Here is a 15,063-nt window from a genome sequence, read left to right on the forward strand (position 1 = left end):
GCAATACGATATATTTTAAGTTTTCTCAGCATTTTTCTTCTCTTAAGTTAAATCAATTAAAGGGTTGTTTGGGGGTGAAGGGGATGAGCTCAAAAATCGAAACTATATAATTTCAAGAGCTCATAAATAGCTCGTAATTCTGCCGCAAAAACCGATTCAATATTCCTATTTTTAAGTAGTGGGGGGGGCTGACTCAGCCCCCCCACTAAAGTATTAAATTCCTGCTCAGTGGAACGAGCTCAAAATTTTTAGTTTGCGGAATATGAAAGCTCATAAATCAGGGCTATTTGTTTTTTGATTTTTGCAAGTGGGGGGGGGGGGCTAGCTCAACACGGGTTAAAGACATTGGGATAGCAGGCCCCGTGAGAGCGGTGATCGAGACGTTGTGTCTAAAGCCTCGCATTTGTGAAGTTTCCTCGTCGAAATAGAATAAAACTAATTAAATATTACTTAATACTTATAAACTCCTTGGATCTGTGGTTTGTGATTTAAATTACTGTATAGTTAGATTAAACTGTTTTTTATAGAATGATAGATTTTACATAAATATGAATGTTTCTCTGAAAATAATTTTGGACGTTCACGTGCACATGTGCACTTATGGAGAAACCGCCACTGGTAATAACACAAATAACACAATCAAAATATTGCAAAACTCCATTCGCGTGTGTGGCCAGCCATACGGAACTTTGCATAAGAAATTACAGAATAGGCTTCGGCACCCGTACCCGACCCGGCAATGCCCGGCATGGCCAAGCAGACTCGACGAGAGATACCAGCACCAGCACACCAATACAAAACACGAAATTGCTGTCAGTTTAACGAAACCGGTAACGTGGTTAGGACGAAGCGTGGTAACCTACTCCGGCAATCGTACCAACGACGTGTTTCGATAACATCGTATTACGCGGAGTATGTGTGCTAAAAAACTGTCATAAGGTCAAGGAAAATCGTATGACCATAAAGTCTCGACATTGTTTGCTACTTGAACGAACTCTGTTAATTAATAATTGTCTTGATCAGTTTTCGATTATTCTGTTTGTTTGTAAGTTTGCCGGTACTGCCAGTTTCTGACAACCAGTTTGGACTAATAATTGGATTTTTTCCGAAAATTTGTTAAAAAAAAGTAAGATATTAATGTATTCAATTCAAATGATTTTAATTCAGAACCCAAACCGAAGAACCACTTTTTATTTTGTTTTACTAATAAAATTTTTTAATACTTAATATGAATGGCTAATGAAATAAACAAGATTTTGTGTACCTAATAGGTATATATTTTAGAAATCTAAAAACAATGATTTGATAGAAAATTGTCTAGTCGCAACATAGGGGGTCCCGTGGGCACTTTTAGCTCGCCGCGATTTGATGGTGGTATTATAGGTTTTTTGGGTCGCTGAATCCAATGGAAGTGGTCTGGAAGCCCAAATGTGGTGCGTTTAATTGTTATTAACAAATTATGGTACAATTAGGTGTTTTTCAGGAATTATTAGAAGCCCTCTAAATAAATTGGTAGTATTAAGGTCTTCTGTGGTGTATTTTTGGTCGCTGAATCAAATGCGACTACGCGATTACTCAAAATGTGTTCTTATTTTGTTAATAACAAGTTTTTACATCAAGTTTGTAGTGTTTTTCATAGTATTTTTATACGGTAAATCGATTGTCACTAGTCGTGATAGCTTAAACCACGTTTCGACATTGTTATTAATAAATTATTGCAAAAATAACGGTTTATAGTACGTTTACTCACGGTTTTTGCTCTAAATTAAAAAAAAAACCACTTGGAATGACATGAAATTTGGCACGAACGTAGCTAACAATTTCAAACAAAACAAGTGATATTGTGCCGATGTGTGCTTTTACCCTGGGGGTGAGTTTCACCCCGTTTCGGGGGTGATAAATGAAACCTTTAAAATATGTCCGGAATTGGATAAACTGATCAATTCTAAGCAACTTTTGTTCTATACAGTTTTTTCACTAAGTCGATACTTTTCGAGTTATTTGCGACTGAATAAGTTCATTTTTCAAAAAAAAAACCAAATACAGTAGACTCGCGATTATCCGAGTCTCGGTTATCCGAGCCCCTCGGTTAACCGAGGCCAAAGTCATAACTGGTGAGTGACAACTTTCAACCTTGGTGCAACATTGCCGCCTCAAAAAGAGGATTGAAGCTTACGCAAAAATCAATCAAAGACTTTTTTAAACAGTAATATTGATAAGATAAATGTTTTTATCTTTTATAGACAGTACTGTATTAGTTTTGTCATTAAAATATCCGCAGTTATGGTTATTTACGTGTTTCTCTATCAATATAACCGATTTCAGTGTTAACCGAGTTTTTCGGTATCCGAGGTAGTCACGGTCCCAATTACCTCGGACAATCTCGAGTCTACTGTAACTCGAAAAGTATTGACTTAGTGAAAAAACTGTATAGAACATATTAATCAGTTTATCCACTTCCGGACTTATTTTAAAGGTTTCTTTTTTCACCCCAAGGATTAAAGCAGACATCTGCAGAATATCACTTCTTTTGTTTGACATGTCAGCTACGTGCAGGCGCGGATCTAGAAATTCTTAATAGGTGGGTCAGACGTACCGCAAATATTTTATTGTCCAGATTTAGCCATACGACTCACGCTTACTCTAAGGATAAAATTCAGTCATCTCAGATACCTACAGTATCAAAAGAATTGAGCTCTGGTTGACAGAACAAAATAATAAATAATAAAAAAATACTTATAGATTAAATACAATAGGGGGGTCCATGGACCCGTTGACCCCCCTCTGTATTCGCGCCTGGCTACGTGTATGCCAAATTTCATGTCAATCCAAGTGGTTTTTCAAAATTTAGAGCACAAACCGTGAGTTAACGTACTATAAACCGTTATTTTTGCAATAATTTATTAATAACAAAGTCGGAACGTGGTTCAAGTTATCACGACTTTAGTGGCAATCGATTTAGCGTATAAAAATACTATGAAAAAGACTACAAACTTGCTGTAGATAGCGCATTTCGAGCTTTTCGACGAATAAGCAATTATTTTGTTATTAACAAAATAAGAAAATATTTTGAGTAAACGCGACTAGTCGCATTCGATTCAGCGACCAAAAATACACCAGAGAAGACCGTAACACTATCAATTTATTTACAGGGCTTCTACGCTTCTGCGTTTTGACCGGATGCGTTTCCACTTCATTCAGTCAAAACGCATAGTGTGACAAGTGGTCCGGTTGCGTTGGAAACGGATGCGTTTTGAGACATCGGTACGCGCTTACAAACTGCATCAGACAATGCGTAGTGTGACAGGTCGGTCCGGTTGCGTTGGAAACGGATGCGTTTCCACCACATCCGGTCAAAACGCATAATGTGACATCGCACTAAGATTGCTGACTGGCTGGAGCATCTTTTTTCAGTTTATTCTCTGGATAAACCGTGTACTAGTTCTTTCCATTCTCTTCTATTTATTTCTCTGTTTTTGACTTCACCCCATTTTAGTCCAATTTTTTCATGTTCTTGCTTTGTGGTTCTTTTCCAGCTGTTGCCTGGTCTTCCTCTCCTTCTTTTCCCCTCAGGCTGGTATTCAAGTGCTTGTCTCGATATGTTGCTTTGATCTCTCCTGAAAGTACGGCCAATTCATTTCCATTTTTTTCCTTGACTGTAGTAGATACCCGTGTTGAGCTGGCCCCCCCCCACTTGCAAAAATTAAAAAACGAATAGCCCTGATTTATGAGCTATTTATGAGCTCTCATATTCGGCAAACTAAAAATTTTGAGCTCGTTCCACTGAGCAGGAATTTAATACTTTAGTGGGGGGGGCTGAGTCAGCCCCCCCCACTACTTAAAAATAGGAATATTGAATCGGTTTTTGCGGCAGAATTACGAGCTATTTATGAGCTCTTGAAATTATATAGCTTCGATTTTTGAGCTCATCCCCTTCACCCCCAAACAACCCTTTAATTGATTTAACTTAAGAGAAAAATGCTGAGAAAACTTAAAATATATCGTATTGAGGATATAATTCCTATAGCGTATATACTCTAAGAATAAACTATTAAATCACGCGCATTTCGATTATTGAGCTACAACCCCTTCGCAAGAAAACCACCCTATCTTCCCGGCTTAAGAGAAAGTTGTGCTTGAAATGCATTAAATTAATTATTTGGCGACTACATATCATTTAATAATTTATAAGCTTTCAAATTACGCGCATTTAAATCAGTAAATTGCAATTTATTTTTTATAGTGCAGTCACTGAAAGTAAAAATCAACGATTACCTTCAATTTCGGTGAACCTTCATCGATTTTCACGAAAATTGGTCAGTAGTTAGAGGATACCTCAAGAAACAAAGGTGACATGATACCACCTTGCTCCTTTATCCTGAGGGTGGATACCGCCCCTTCTCGGGGGTGAAAAATTATTTTATAAAAAATAACTGCACAAATCTATAAAAGAACAAACTATAAGCAAAATGTACCTATTATATAAAGTTATTAAAATAAGTCAATACTTTTTAAGTTATTAAAGATCAAAAATTTTAATTATTCGTGAAAAAAATGCATGTTTTGAAGCGGTTTTTCGTAAATCACTGAAAAACTGTAAGTTTTTACAAAAAAGTTAATAGTAGTTTTATTCGTATAGCTTATATTCTAATAATAAACTCTTAAATCACGCGCCTTTCGAGTATTGAGATACAACCCCTCCGCAAGAAAACCATCCCATATTCCCGGCTTAAGAGAGAGTTGTACTTAAAATAATTTAAATTAATTATTTGTCGACTAGATATCGTTTAATAACTTATGAGCTCGCAAAATATACGCATCTCAATTATTGAATTGCCATTTTCTTTCTATAGTGCAGTCACTGAAGGTAAAAATCAACTATGACCTTCGATTTCGGTAAATCTGCATTCATTTTCACGAAAATTGGTGAGCGGATTTTGATGCTATCAACTTTTTCTGGAGCTCATTTTGGATAGGTATTTCTAAGTACTTTGATAAGTATTTAGTACCTAAGTGTTATAAAATGCATCTCTTTTCCGTTATTTAAGCTTGAACCCTTAGATTTGAACAGTCGCAGAAAAAAATATACATTTAATTACCAATAACTTACTTTAAATTAACATTAAAGGGTTTTTCAAGTAAGCAATTTATTATATTTTTTATTGGCTTCAATTTTAGTGATGAACACTTTTTTGTAAAAACTTACAGTTTTTGAGTTATTTATGAAAAATCGCTTTAAAACATGCATTTTCTTTCACAAAAATTAAAATATTTGATCTTTAATAACTCAAAAAGTATTAATTTATTTTAATCACATTATATAACAAATTTTGCTTACAATTTGTCCCTCTCTCGATTTGTGGGGTTATTTTTAATAAAGTAATTTTCACCCCCGAGAAGGGGTGACATATACCCCAGGTTAAAACCCCAAGTTGTTATTGTTAATTCGTGAAAATGAATGGAGATTTACCGAAATCGAAGGTCATAGTTGATTTTTACCTTCAGTGACTGCACTATAGAAAGAAAATGGCAATTCAATAATTGACATGCGTATATTTAGCAAGCTCATAAATTATTAAACGATATGTAGTCTCCAAATAATTAATTTAAATTATTTTAAGTACAACTCTCTCTTAAGCCGGGAATATGGGAAGGTTTTCTTGCGAAGGGGTTGTAATTCTATAATCGAAAGGCACGTGATTTAAGAGTTTATTCTTAGAATATAAGCTTTACGAATTGAACTACTATTAACTTTTTTGTAAAAACTTACAGTTTTTCAGTGATTTACGAAAAACCGCTTCATAACATGCATTTTTTTCACGAATAATTAAAATCTTTGATCTTTAATAGCTTAAAAAGTATTGACTTATTTTATTAACTTTATATAATAAATTTTGCTTTTAATTTGTTCTTTTATTGATTTATGCAGTTATTTTTAATAAAATAATTTTCACCCCCGAGAAGGGGCGGTATCCACCCTCAGAATAAATGCGCAAGGTGGTACCATGTCACCTTTGTTTCTTGACGTATCCTCTAACCACTGACCAATTTTCGTGAAAATCGATGAAGGTTCACCGAAATTGAAGGTAATCGTTGATTTTTACCTTCAGTGACTGCACTATACAAAATAAATTGTAATTTACTGATCTAAATTCGCGTAATTTGGAAGCTTATAAATTATTCAATGATATGTCGTCGCCAAATAATTAGTTTAATGCATTTTAAGTACAACTTTCTCTTAAGCCGGGAAGATAGGGTGGTTTTCTTGCGAAGGGGTTGTAGCTCAATAATCGAAATGCACGTGATTTAATAGTTTATTCTTAGAGTATATAAGTTATAGGAATTATATCCGCAATACGATATATTTTAAGTTTTCTCAGCATTTTTCTTTTATGTTAAATCAATTAAAGGGTTGTTTGGGGGTGAAGGGGATGAGCTCAAAAATTGAAACTATATAATTTCAAGAGCTCATAAATAGCTCGTAATTCTGCCGCAAAAACCGATTCAATATTCCTATTTTTAAGCAGTGGGGGGGGGGGCTGACTCAGCCCCCCCCACCAAAGTATCAAATTCCTGCTCAGTGGAACGAGCTCAAAATTTTTAGTTTGCGGAATATAGCTCATAAATAGCTCATAAATCAGGGCTATTTGTTTTTTGATTTTTGCAAGTGGGGGGGGCCAGCTCAACACGGGTGTAGTAGATAATATAATATGTTAGTTTGCTTTGTTCTTTCCCATAGTTTTATACTAGTTATTCTGTTAAGCCAGTTGATTTTCAGGATTTTTCTTAGAGATTTTCTTACAAAAGTTTGCAGTTTTTTAGCTGTAGTTTCGTTCTGTTTCCATGTTTCTGCTCCGTAGAGTAAATTTTGATGCAACTATTAAAGATTTTAATTTTTGTTGCTTGTCATATTTCCTTTGTTTGCCAAATTTTATTTAAATGCAAGAATGCATTTTTATCCTTTTTTATTCTTGTCTGTGTATCCTTTTTAGACCCCTGCTTCTTTCCATGACTGATCCCAAATATTTGAACTTGTCTACCTCTTCTACTTCCTTACCGCTTATCTTTATTTTGTTATTTGGGTGGTTATTACTTTTTATGAGTTTGTTTTCTCTGTCGAAGTCCGATCTTCTCGGAGTACTGTGCCAATTTGACAATTTTTGTTTGCATATGATTTCCATGTTCAGTTAGCAGGCAGATGTCATCCAAAAATTCGAGATGTTCTAAGTACCTTTTCAGACTAAAGAACTGGTGTCTGACACCGGTGTCCGCCACCAGCAGCAAAGCATTGTTATGAACGACTACAGACGAGCCACTTGTGAGTGTCTAGTGTCTGGCTGATTTTAGTGGCTCAACAATACTTTGCTGTTGCTGCAATTGAACACCGGTGGCGGACACCGGTGTGAGACACCAGTGTCTTAGTCTGAAAGGTTACTAACTGTTTAAATAAGTTCCACGACCACCTGATACCTATTCGTCAGTTACTTTTCTCATTACCCAATCATAATAGGAAATAGGATAGGGGATAGTATACAACCCTGTTTAACTCGACTTCTACGACTATTTCTTCGGTTACTTCACCTTAGTCTCCACGTTTCCAGTTTTGTATCCAGTGGCTTTTTGTGGCAGTTTGTCAGTGGCTTTGTATCCTTCGTAAAACAGTTTAATACAGTTCATGATTTTTAATGGTGCATTTTCTAACAAGTGCGTTATATGACAATGGCAAAAGTTCGTGATTTGGGCTTCGAATTGCTTTCTTATGCAGCTTATTCTCATGATTTGGATCTTATTATTATGTGTTCCCAAATCTGAAGAGAGGCTCGTAAATAAAAATTCAGCTCGAATGAAGATAATTATTGACGACACAAACACCCATTTTGCAGAACGTCAAGAATCGTATTAGGGATGGCCCACACCTTCACTGCGGGGTCCGGACAAAAAATCCCCACAAATTATCCCTGGACAAAAGATCCCCACAAATTATCCCTGGACAAAAAATCCCTGGACAAATAATCCCCGGACAAAAAATCCCCACAAAAAATCCCGGAAAATCCTCAAGAAATATTTGCTGCCGAATAAATCTCTAAAAGTTTTCCCGGAATTTTACCAACGAATTCCAAGTCCATGCTGAAAACTTCATCTTTTACATGACAAAAGAGTGTGAGTTTTTTCAAAAATCGTGGAAGAAATGGGGAATGAGCTAAGGCAGGGGTCGGCAACCTTTTCAGTCGGAAGAGCCAAAAATTACAATTTACAAAATTTCAAAGTATTTAAAGAGCCACAATTTTTGTTTGTCAACAATAAATAGTACTAGCACAAATAAAGTTCTTTGATAAAATAAATTAATCTATTTATTCATAATATGTATATAGTGTTTTTCACATATGTATATATTTTCTTACATTTCATTTATTCAAGTAAAAAATTAAAACAAATATTCACTTACAACACTAACTTGTACTTCAATGACAAACAAACAACTGAGCAAATAATCTCAATGGAAGTGTTGGCTTTGCATGGTTTTAGAAAGTTTGGATAAATCTGGCTCATAACTTGTTGTTTTAAGTTTCAAACACGACTCTAAATTTTCATTTGTTAGTTGGATTTTTAGTTTACTTTTAATTATATTCATGCAAGACAACGCTTCCTCGGAAGAATATGTCGATCCTAATATAGTTAGCACTCCAAATGTCAACTTCTTTACCTCACTGTAGCACTAGCAATCTGGAAGACTATTCCATGCGTCGAATATAAGTCCCTCAATTCGCGGCATTTCTTTCAAAGCTGTCCACTTTTTTAATCGATCAATTGAATTTCTAAAGATCCAGTATCAATTATTCCTAATGGCTCAACGTGGATTTCGTTACTATTTGTGTTGAGAGGATTTACAATGAATTCTAGAGTGGTTTTGTTGGTTTTGAATTGTTCAAATCTGCCAGCAAATTAATCTTTAATTTTTTTTGTAACTGTGCTGAAGTAATTCGTTTCAACAGTTGCACTGGTTTTATCGCGATATTTTGGTTTTTATTTATTTTGGTAAAATAAAGAATACCTGCGTGTGGAACTAAAGAGCCGCAGCTTCACATCCAAAGAGCCGTGTGCGGCTCGCGAGCCGCAGGATGCCGACCCCTGAGCTAAGGCTCCGTTCTCATGACAGGCACTTAACGCTCGTTTAAATAACGCGCGATTACAACTACATACATTTTACTGAAGACCGTTCACATGCTAACCGTTCACATTTTAGGTCATTAAAACGCTAGTTGGCATGTGAACGGTCTTAAGTAAAATGTATAGTCCGTCCGCTATAACTTTTCCCATGCGGTACGATTCATTTTCAATCAAATTAAGTCAACAGAGAAAGTGACACGTAGGCCGATGTGTGTAGTATATAGTATACAGTATACAAAATGTATATACACATCGACGTTCGTTTCGATTTATGTTTTGACTTAATTTGATTGAAAATGAATCGTACCGCATGGGAAAAGTTATAGCGGACGGACTTTATGTATGTAGTTGTAATTGCGCGTTATCAAAACGTGCGATATGCGACTGTCATAAGAACGGCGCCTTAGCTCATTCCCCATACCTTCCACGATTTTTGAAAAAACTCACACTCTTCTGCCATGTAAAATTTGAAGTTCAGCATAAAATTGGAATTCGAAATTTAGTAAAATTTCGGGAAAACTTTTAGAGAACTATTCGGCAGCAAATCTTTCTTGGGGAGTTTTTTGTCCGGGATATTTTGTGGGGATATTTTGTCCAAAAAAATTTATGGGGATTATTTGTCCGGGATTTTTTGTGAGGATTATTTGTCCAGGGATAATTTGTGGGGATTTTTTGTCCGGGATTATTTGTTCGGGGATTATTTGTCCTAGCTTCGCCATTGGCCAGCCATGCTTGCTCGGACGCGGTGCGAGCTCGGTGCGAGCTCGGTGCGGATATGTCTGGCCCAACCTTTATTCGGGCGGCATAAGACGTTGGAAAATCTCTGGAATTGTTATATATATAATCGGTTCATAACGTTCTACGACGTCTTCCGATTCCCAATCGCCATTGCTCTCGATCTTATTCAAGCCTCTTTCTCTGATTTCCCTATGGATTCCTTCTATCCAGCTTTTCCTAGGTCTTCCTCTTTTCCGCCGTCCTTTTGGTGCCTGTCGTAGCACTTGCTTGGGTAATCTGTCGTCTTCCATACGTTGTACGTGGCCAAACCATCTTAGTTGCTTTGTTTGTATATCGTCCATTATTGTATGCTTTACATCCATTACATATCTCCAATATTCTTGTATTTCTGATTTTTTGTATTCTTGATATACCAGCAGATCTTCTCCAGAAGTCCATTTCAGTTGTTCTGAGCATATTTTCGGATTTTTCTTTAAGTGGCCAAACTTCGCTGCTGTATTTTATAATGCTCTTAACAATGCTGTTATAGATATTATGTTTATTTTCTTTGAAGATACTTTGGTCCCATAGGATTTTGTTCAATAATGCGATGGCTTTCCTTCCTTGTATGCACCTTTCTTGGATATTCTTGTCCAATGTTCCATCTTGTGTAATTTTAAGACCAAAGTATTTATATTCCTGACAGTGATTAATAGTTATTTCATTTTCCAACGCTAGATCCTGCTGTATACCTCCAACGCACATATATTCCGTTTTCTTGGTATTCACTTCTAAACCCCAGTTCCGGTACTCTTCTATGATTTTTCGGGTCATAATATAATCAATATCGTGATAATCCTGGGCCATAAGAATATGATCATCCGCAAAACATAGAGTGCATAGCATGTTATCATCATTTAGCGGTATACCCATACCCATATTCTTACATTTCCTTTTCCAGGATTTCAAAACTTGCTCTAAATATATTTTAAATAGTGTCGGCGATAGACAGCAGCCCTGTTTAAGACCCTTATTCACTTCAAATCCTGACGAGATTTCCTTGTCTAGCTTAACTTTTACTATATTATGGTGGTATAGATTTTTTACAACTTTAATGAGGTTCAGACTGATGTTAGTTTTTTCGAGGGCTTCCCAAAGTTTACTTTGCGGTACAGTATCGTATGCTTTTTTTAAGTCTATGTACACTAAATGCAGTTCTTGATTGTAGGCTATTTGTTTGTCCATTAACTGTGTTACACAATATAGGTGGTCAGAGGTGGATCTGCCAGCGCGAAAACCGGCTTGCTCTTCGGCCTCTAAGTCCTTGTATTCTTCTTCTATTTTATTTTTGATAATTTTTCCGTAAGCTCTGCTGATGGTGCTTGTGACAGATATTCCCCGGTAATTATCGCATATATTTTTACTGCCTTTCTTGTGTATTGTAGAAATTACAGACAATTGCCATTCTTGTGGTGTGACTTCGCCATTCATATACATCTATTAAATAGATCTCTTAGGTATTCATACAGGGTGTTGCTACCATATTTGAGCAGTTCTGGTGCTATGTCGCCAGGGCCTGACGCTTTTCGATTTTTTAGGGATTGGCATGCATTTCGTACTTCTTCCAGTCTTAACCGAATCGGTGAGCCACTGGAATCGTTATATTGAGATAAAAGGAAACTATGTATATTTGTTTTTTATTTGCAGGATTTTTTGGAAAAGCATGTTTTAATTTGAAAGGTGGTTACTGATCTAACTGATCAGACCGTCTAGTAATGCTTATTTCTTCTGATAATATAACTTCATGTCAAATCCAAGTAATCATAATTTTTCAAAATACTTTATTATCGTCTTAAACAGTGCCTTTTTTATGTGTATCATGAGATCATTAAGTAATTCTTTTTTTTTTTCATCATTTTTGAATCAGTACTTGGATACTGATACTGAATAGAGTTTTTCTACTTAACCACGTCCATTTCTAAATCCATTTTTCTTTCACGATATAAAAATTATTATCGAATTAACTATTGTTTAAAATTTATAATATGGATTACAAGGTAGGTCTCCTACGTTCGATTAGTTTTATTAGTATTTTATTAGTATTACCGTACGTATTTTGAGTAGATCAAGTGATAACCTGGGCGCCTTGATGGCTGCATAACTGAGATAAAATGACCTTCCTATACTTAACAAAATTAAACTAGGTTGCATCTTCTATAGAGAATAAATTTTGCCTTGAAAGATATTTCATTTCACAATGATTTCTAGGCTACTTTTATAAATAAATACTAAGGGTCGGTACTTTATGTCTCGATTAAACCCGGTTAGTTAACCGGGGTTTAATTTGATTCCAATTAGTTCAAAATAAGTATAGTTACCGCTTATTGCAATTTAATTATATTGTACCAGGTGAATTTTATTGCCTAGTAATAAAATATTCAGCCAGGAAAAGTACATTGAAATTGCATTCTGCGGGTACTTTTATCGACTTAACTGAAAAAATTATTTCCCTGATTATAGGAATGTGCAGGTTGTAACAGTTCATTAAAATAGCATTGAATATATTATTCATACGCAGACACTAATAATTAATTATGTTTGCACTTCATGATAAAAACTGATTACAGCTAAACTTCAAAGTTTACGCCGAGTAATAAACCATCATTAGGTATCTAAAGCCAAGCGTCCACAGACCCGCATCGTACGCAACGGATTTTAGTTTGCCTTACAATGATTGCCGATAATGCGATCCGTACGATGCGGATCAGTGGACGCGGTTACTTAAGTTTCTGCACAAGGTAAACTAAAATCCGTTGCGTACGATGCGTCCGATGCGTACGATGCGGGTCTGTGGACGCTTGCCTTAAAGGCAGTGGCGGCTCGTGGCCTTGGAGACAGGGTCGGCAAGGTTTTTGTGCCTCCTCATATAGGTATACCATCAAACTAAAAGGCTTAAATCATCATAGGAGATTTTGTTGTTTTTTGCTTTTTTTTATTTGATGTACTCTCTTGTTTCATGGTGTTTCGACAATACGTGTTGATTCTTTTGAGACACGGTAAATCCCGTTTATTTGAGGCAGAAATTGGTGGTAATAAGAAAATTGATGAACAGTTTGTTGTAATGAATTGCAGTACTTACTACATAGAATTATACATACATAGTTTTTAACTTATCCCACTTTCTGAAAATATTTGGATCGGCATAATTTTTAAGTACCTAACTTGTAATAATAAATATCTTGGAAATTCTTTGGCAAAGGTAACTTTTAAATTTTGAATCGTCAAAGAGGTCAAAAATTTGCAAATCTTCAAAATTCGAAAAACGAGTATCTATTTGCATATAATAGTAGGTATCCAAAGTTTCAAGATATACTTACTCGTTTTTCGAGATATGTATCATGTCGTCTTTTTTGGGATGGTTTGGAAATATCAAGCGAATCCAAAACGTCACTGCGTATATATTGGAAACTACTATAATTACGAAAATCTTTGAGATTTCGCACCAGCTTTCGTATTCTATTTTTGGAATAAATAATGTCAGTTGACTGATTTTGAACAACAAGGAATATCTTGGGCAAACTCTGTCTTAAAAATATTTAAAAAATATTAAAAGAGTAATTATTTAATAAAGTTCTCAAACCGATTGCTTCACGGATCGAGGTATCGCCAATTTCAAAATCGTCGCCTTCGATAATAAAATCAAAAACTTCCAAAAGCTGTTCACGAAAATCTGCTACAGATACTAAAACTACCAGAGATAATCTGCTTAGATAAAACTAACCGAGATTTAAAATTTCATCGCGTCTGACAAACTGTTCGCTTTTTTTTCGAAACAAATTTGTTGTAAAGCAGTAATCCGTTTAGGTGAGCTAAACTGGCAAGAAAATACGATATTCTTTATTTTTTTACACGTATAATGTAAAACTAAATTCATTATATGCGCATAATAGTGAGTAAATAAAGCTTGTGATGCAATAGTTTTAACTTTTGCCTGGAAACTATTCAATTCACCACTCATCACAGCAACGCCGTCATAAGATTGCCCCAGTTTGCCCTACCAATTTATTTTTGATATCAAAAAATTTGAATCTGTTCTTTAAAACACCAAAAATATATTCTGCCTTATTGCTTTTACTCACATCTCTAAAACCTAAAAACTTCTCATAAATATTACCACGTAACGCGTATCGAACAACAATAATTGATAATTGTGAATGACATGATAATCAGAAGTTTCATCTACTTCCAGTGAAAAGCAAATGGTTTTCTAAATCTCAGATTCAACAACGTTATTCAAAATGTAACTATTTGATTATATGTATTAGTTCATTCTGTATTAAGAATACACTTCGAATCAGAAAGTAAATAGGTATTTCTAAAACAATTTTATTAATTCTCTATAATTATTTTGATTTTTAACAAATGCTTCGATCCATCATGTCCACTAAATGATAATTCCTGACAACTTAAAAAATTACAATATCAATTAAACGACGTAAAACGGCGTGATTATTTTTGAGAATTTCTGCCGATGCATGCTTCCAAATGAAACACCGACCGGCAGACCGAAATGTGCCGTACCTGCCTTTTAACCTGCCATGCCGTATCTGCTATTGCCCACGGAAAGAATGTAATGTTCGCTTGCTCATCGACTTATTTCGTTGAGTTTTACGTGTAAATCGTCAAGCTACGGATGAGTTAGGGACGGCAAGCCGAAAAGCCAGATGAATGGCTCGGATCATTCATTTTTTGAGAAGTCTGTTATGCGCAGGGATCACTTAACGCTCGGATTGATCAAATCCTTTTAAAAACCATGAATAAAATTCAGTCTGTATTATCTGATAGATTTTTTTTTATTTCACAGATACAAATATTAAAAAAATCTATATCTATAAATTTGTGGGTCGGCACTGCCGACCCTGCCGACCCTGACCGGCCGCCACTGCTTAAAGGTTCGGATCAACGACGCGAGTTGATGCGCGCTTCACCAATTTACCAATTTAACCCTTAAGTACTAACACACCTTCTCTCAGACGGTATCGCTTGTTGAAAGTGGGATATTTCCCTTCCTAGAAAATTTTGAAGGTGACCCATTTATGACTTAAAGTTGGGTTGTTATTTAGTAGTCTTGAATTCGGCAATTTGTGGCAGGTTGTTATTCGAAAGATATTTAGACTC

General features: G+C 35.5%; 1 protein-coding gene across 2 annotated transcripts in view; it reads left to right on the forward strand.

The window, feature by feature from the left end:
• The first annotated feature begins 805 nt into the window (after positions 1–805).
• The window catches only part of LOC114343599 (chondroitin sulfate synthase 1), a 228,513-nt gene continuing 214,255 nt past the window's right edge, over positions 806–15,063 (forward strand). For both annotated transcript variants that reach the window (XM_050657674.1, XM_050657675.1), the window contains exon 1: positions 806–1,126. The gene's annotated coding sequence lies outside the window, so the exon portion shown is untranslated. The remainder of the gene's footprint in view (positions 1,127–15,063) is intronic.

Source organism: Diabrotica virgifera, chromosome 8 (assembly GCF_917563875.1).
Source record: "Diabrotica virgifera virgifera chromosome 8, PGI_DIABVI_V3a".
Taxonomy (NCBI): domain Eukaryota; kingdom Metazoa; phylum Arthropoda; class Insecta; order Coleoptera; family Chrysomelidae; genus Diabrotica; species Diabrotica virgifera.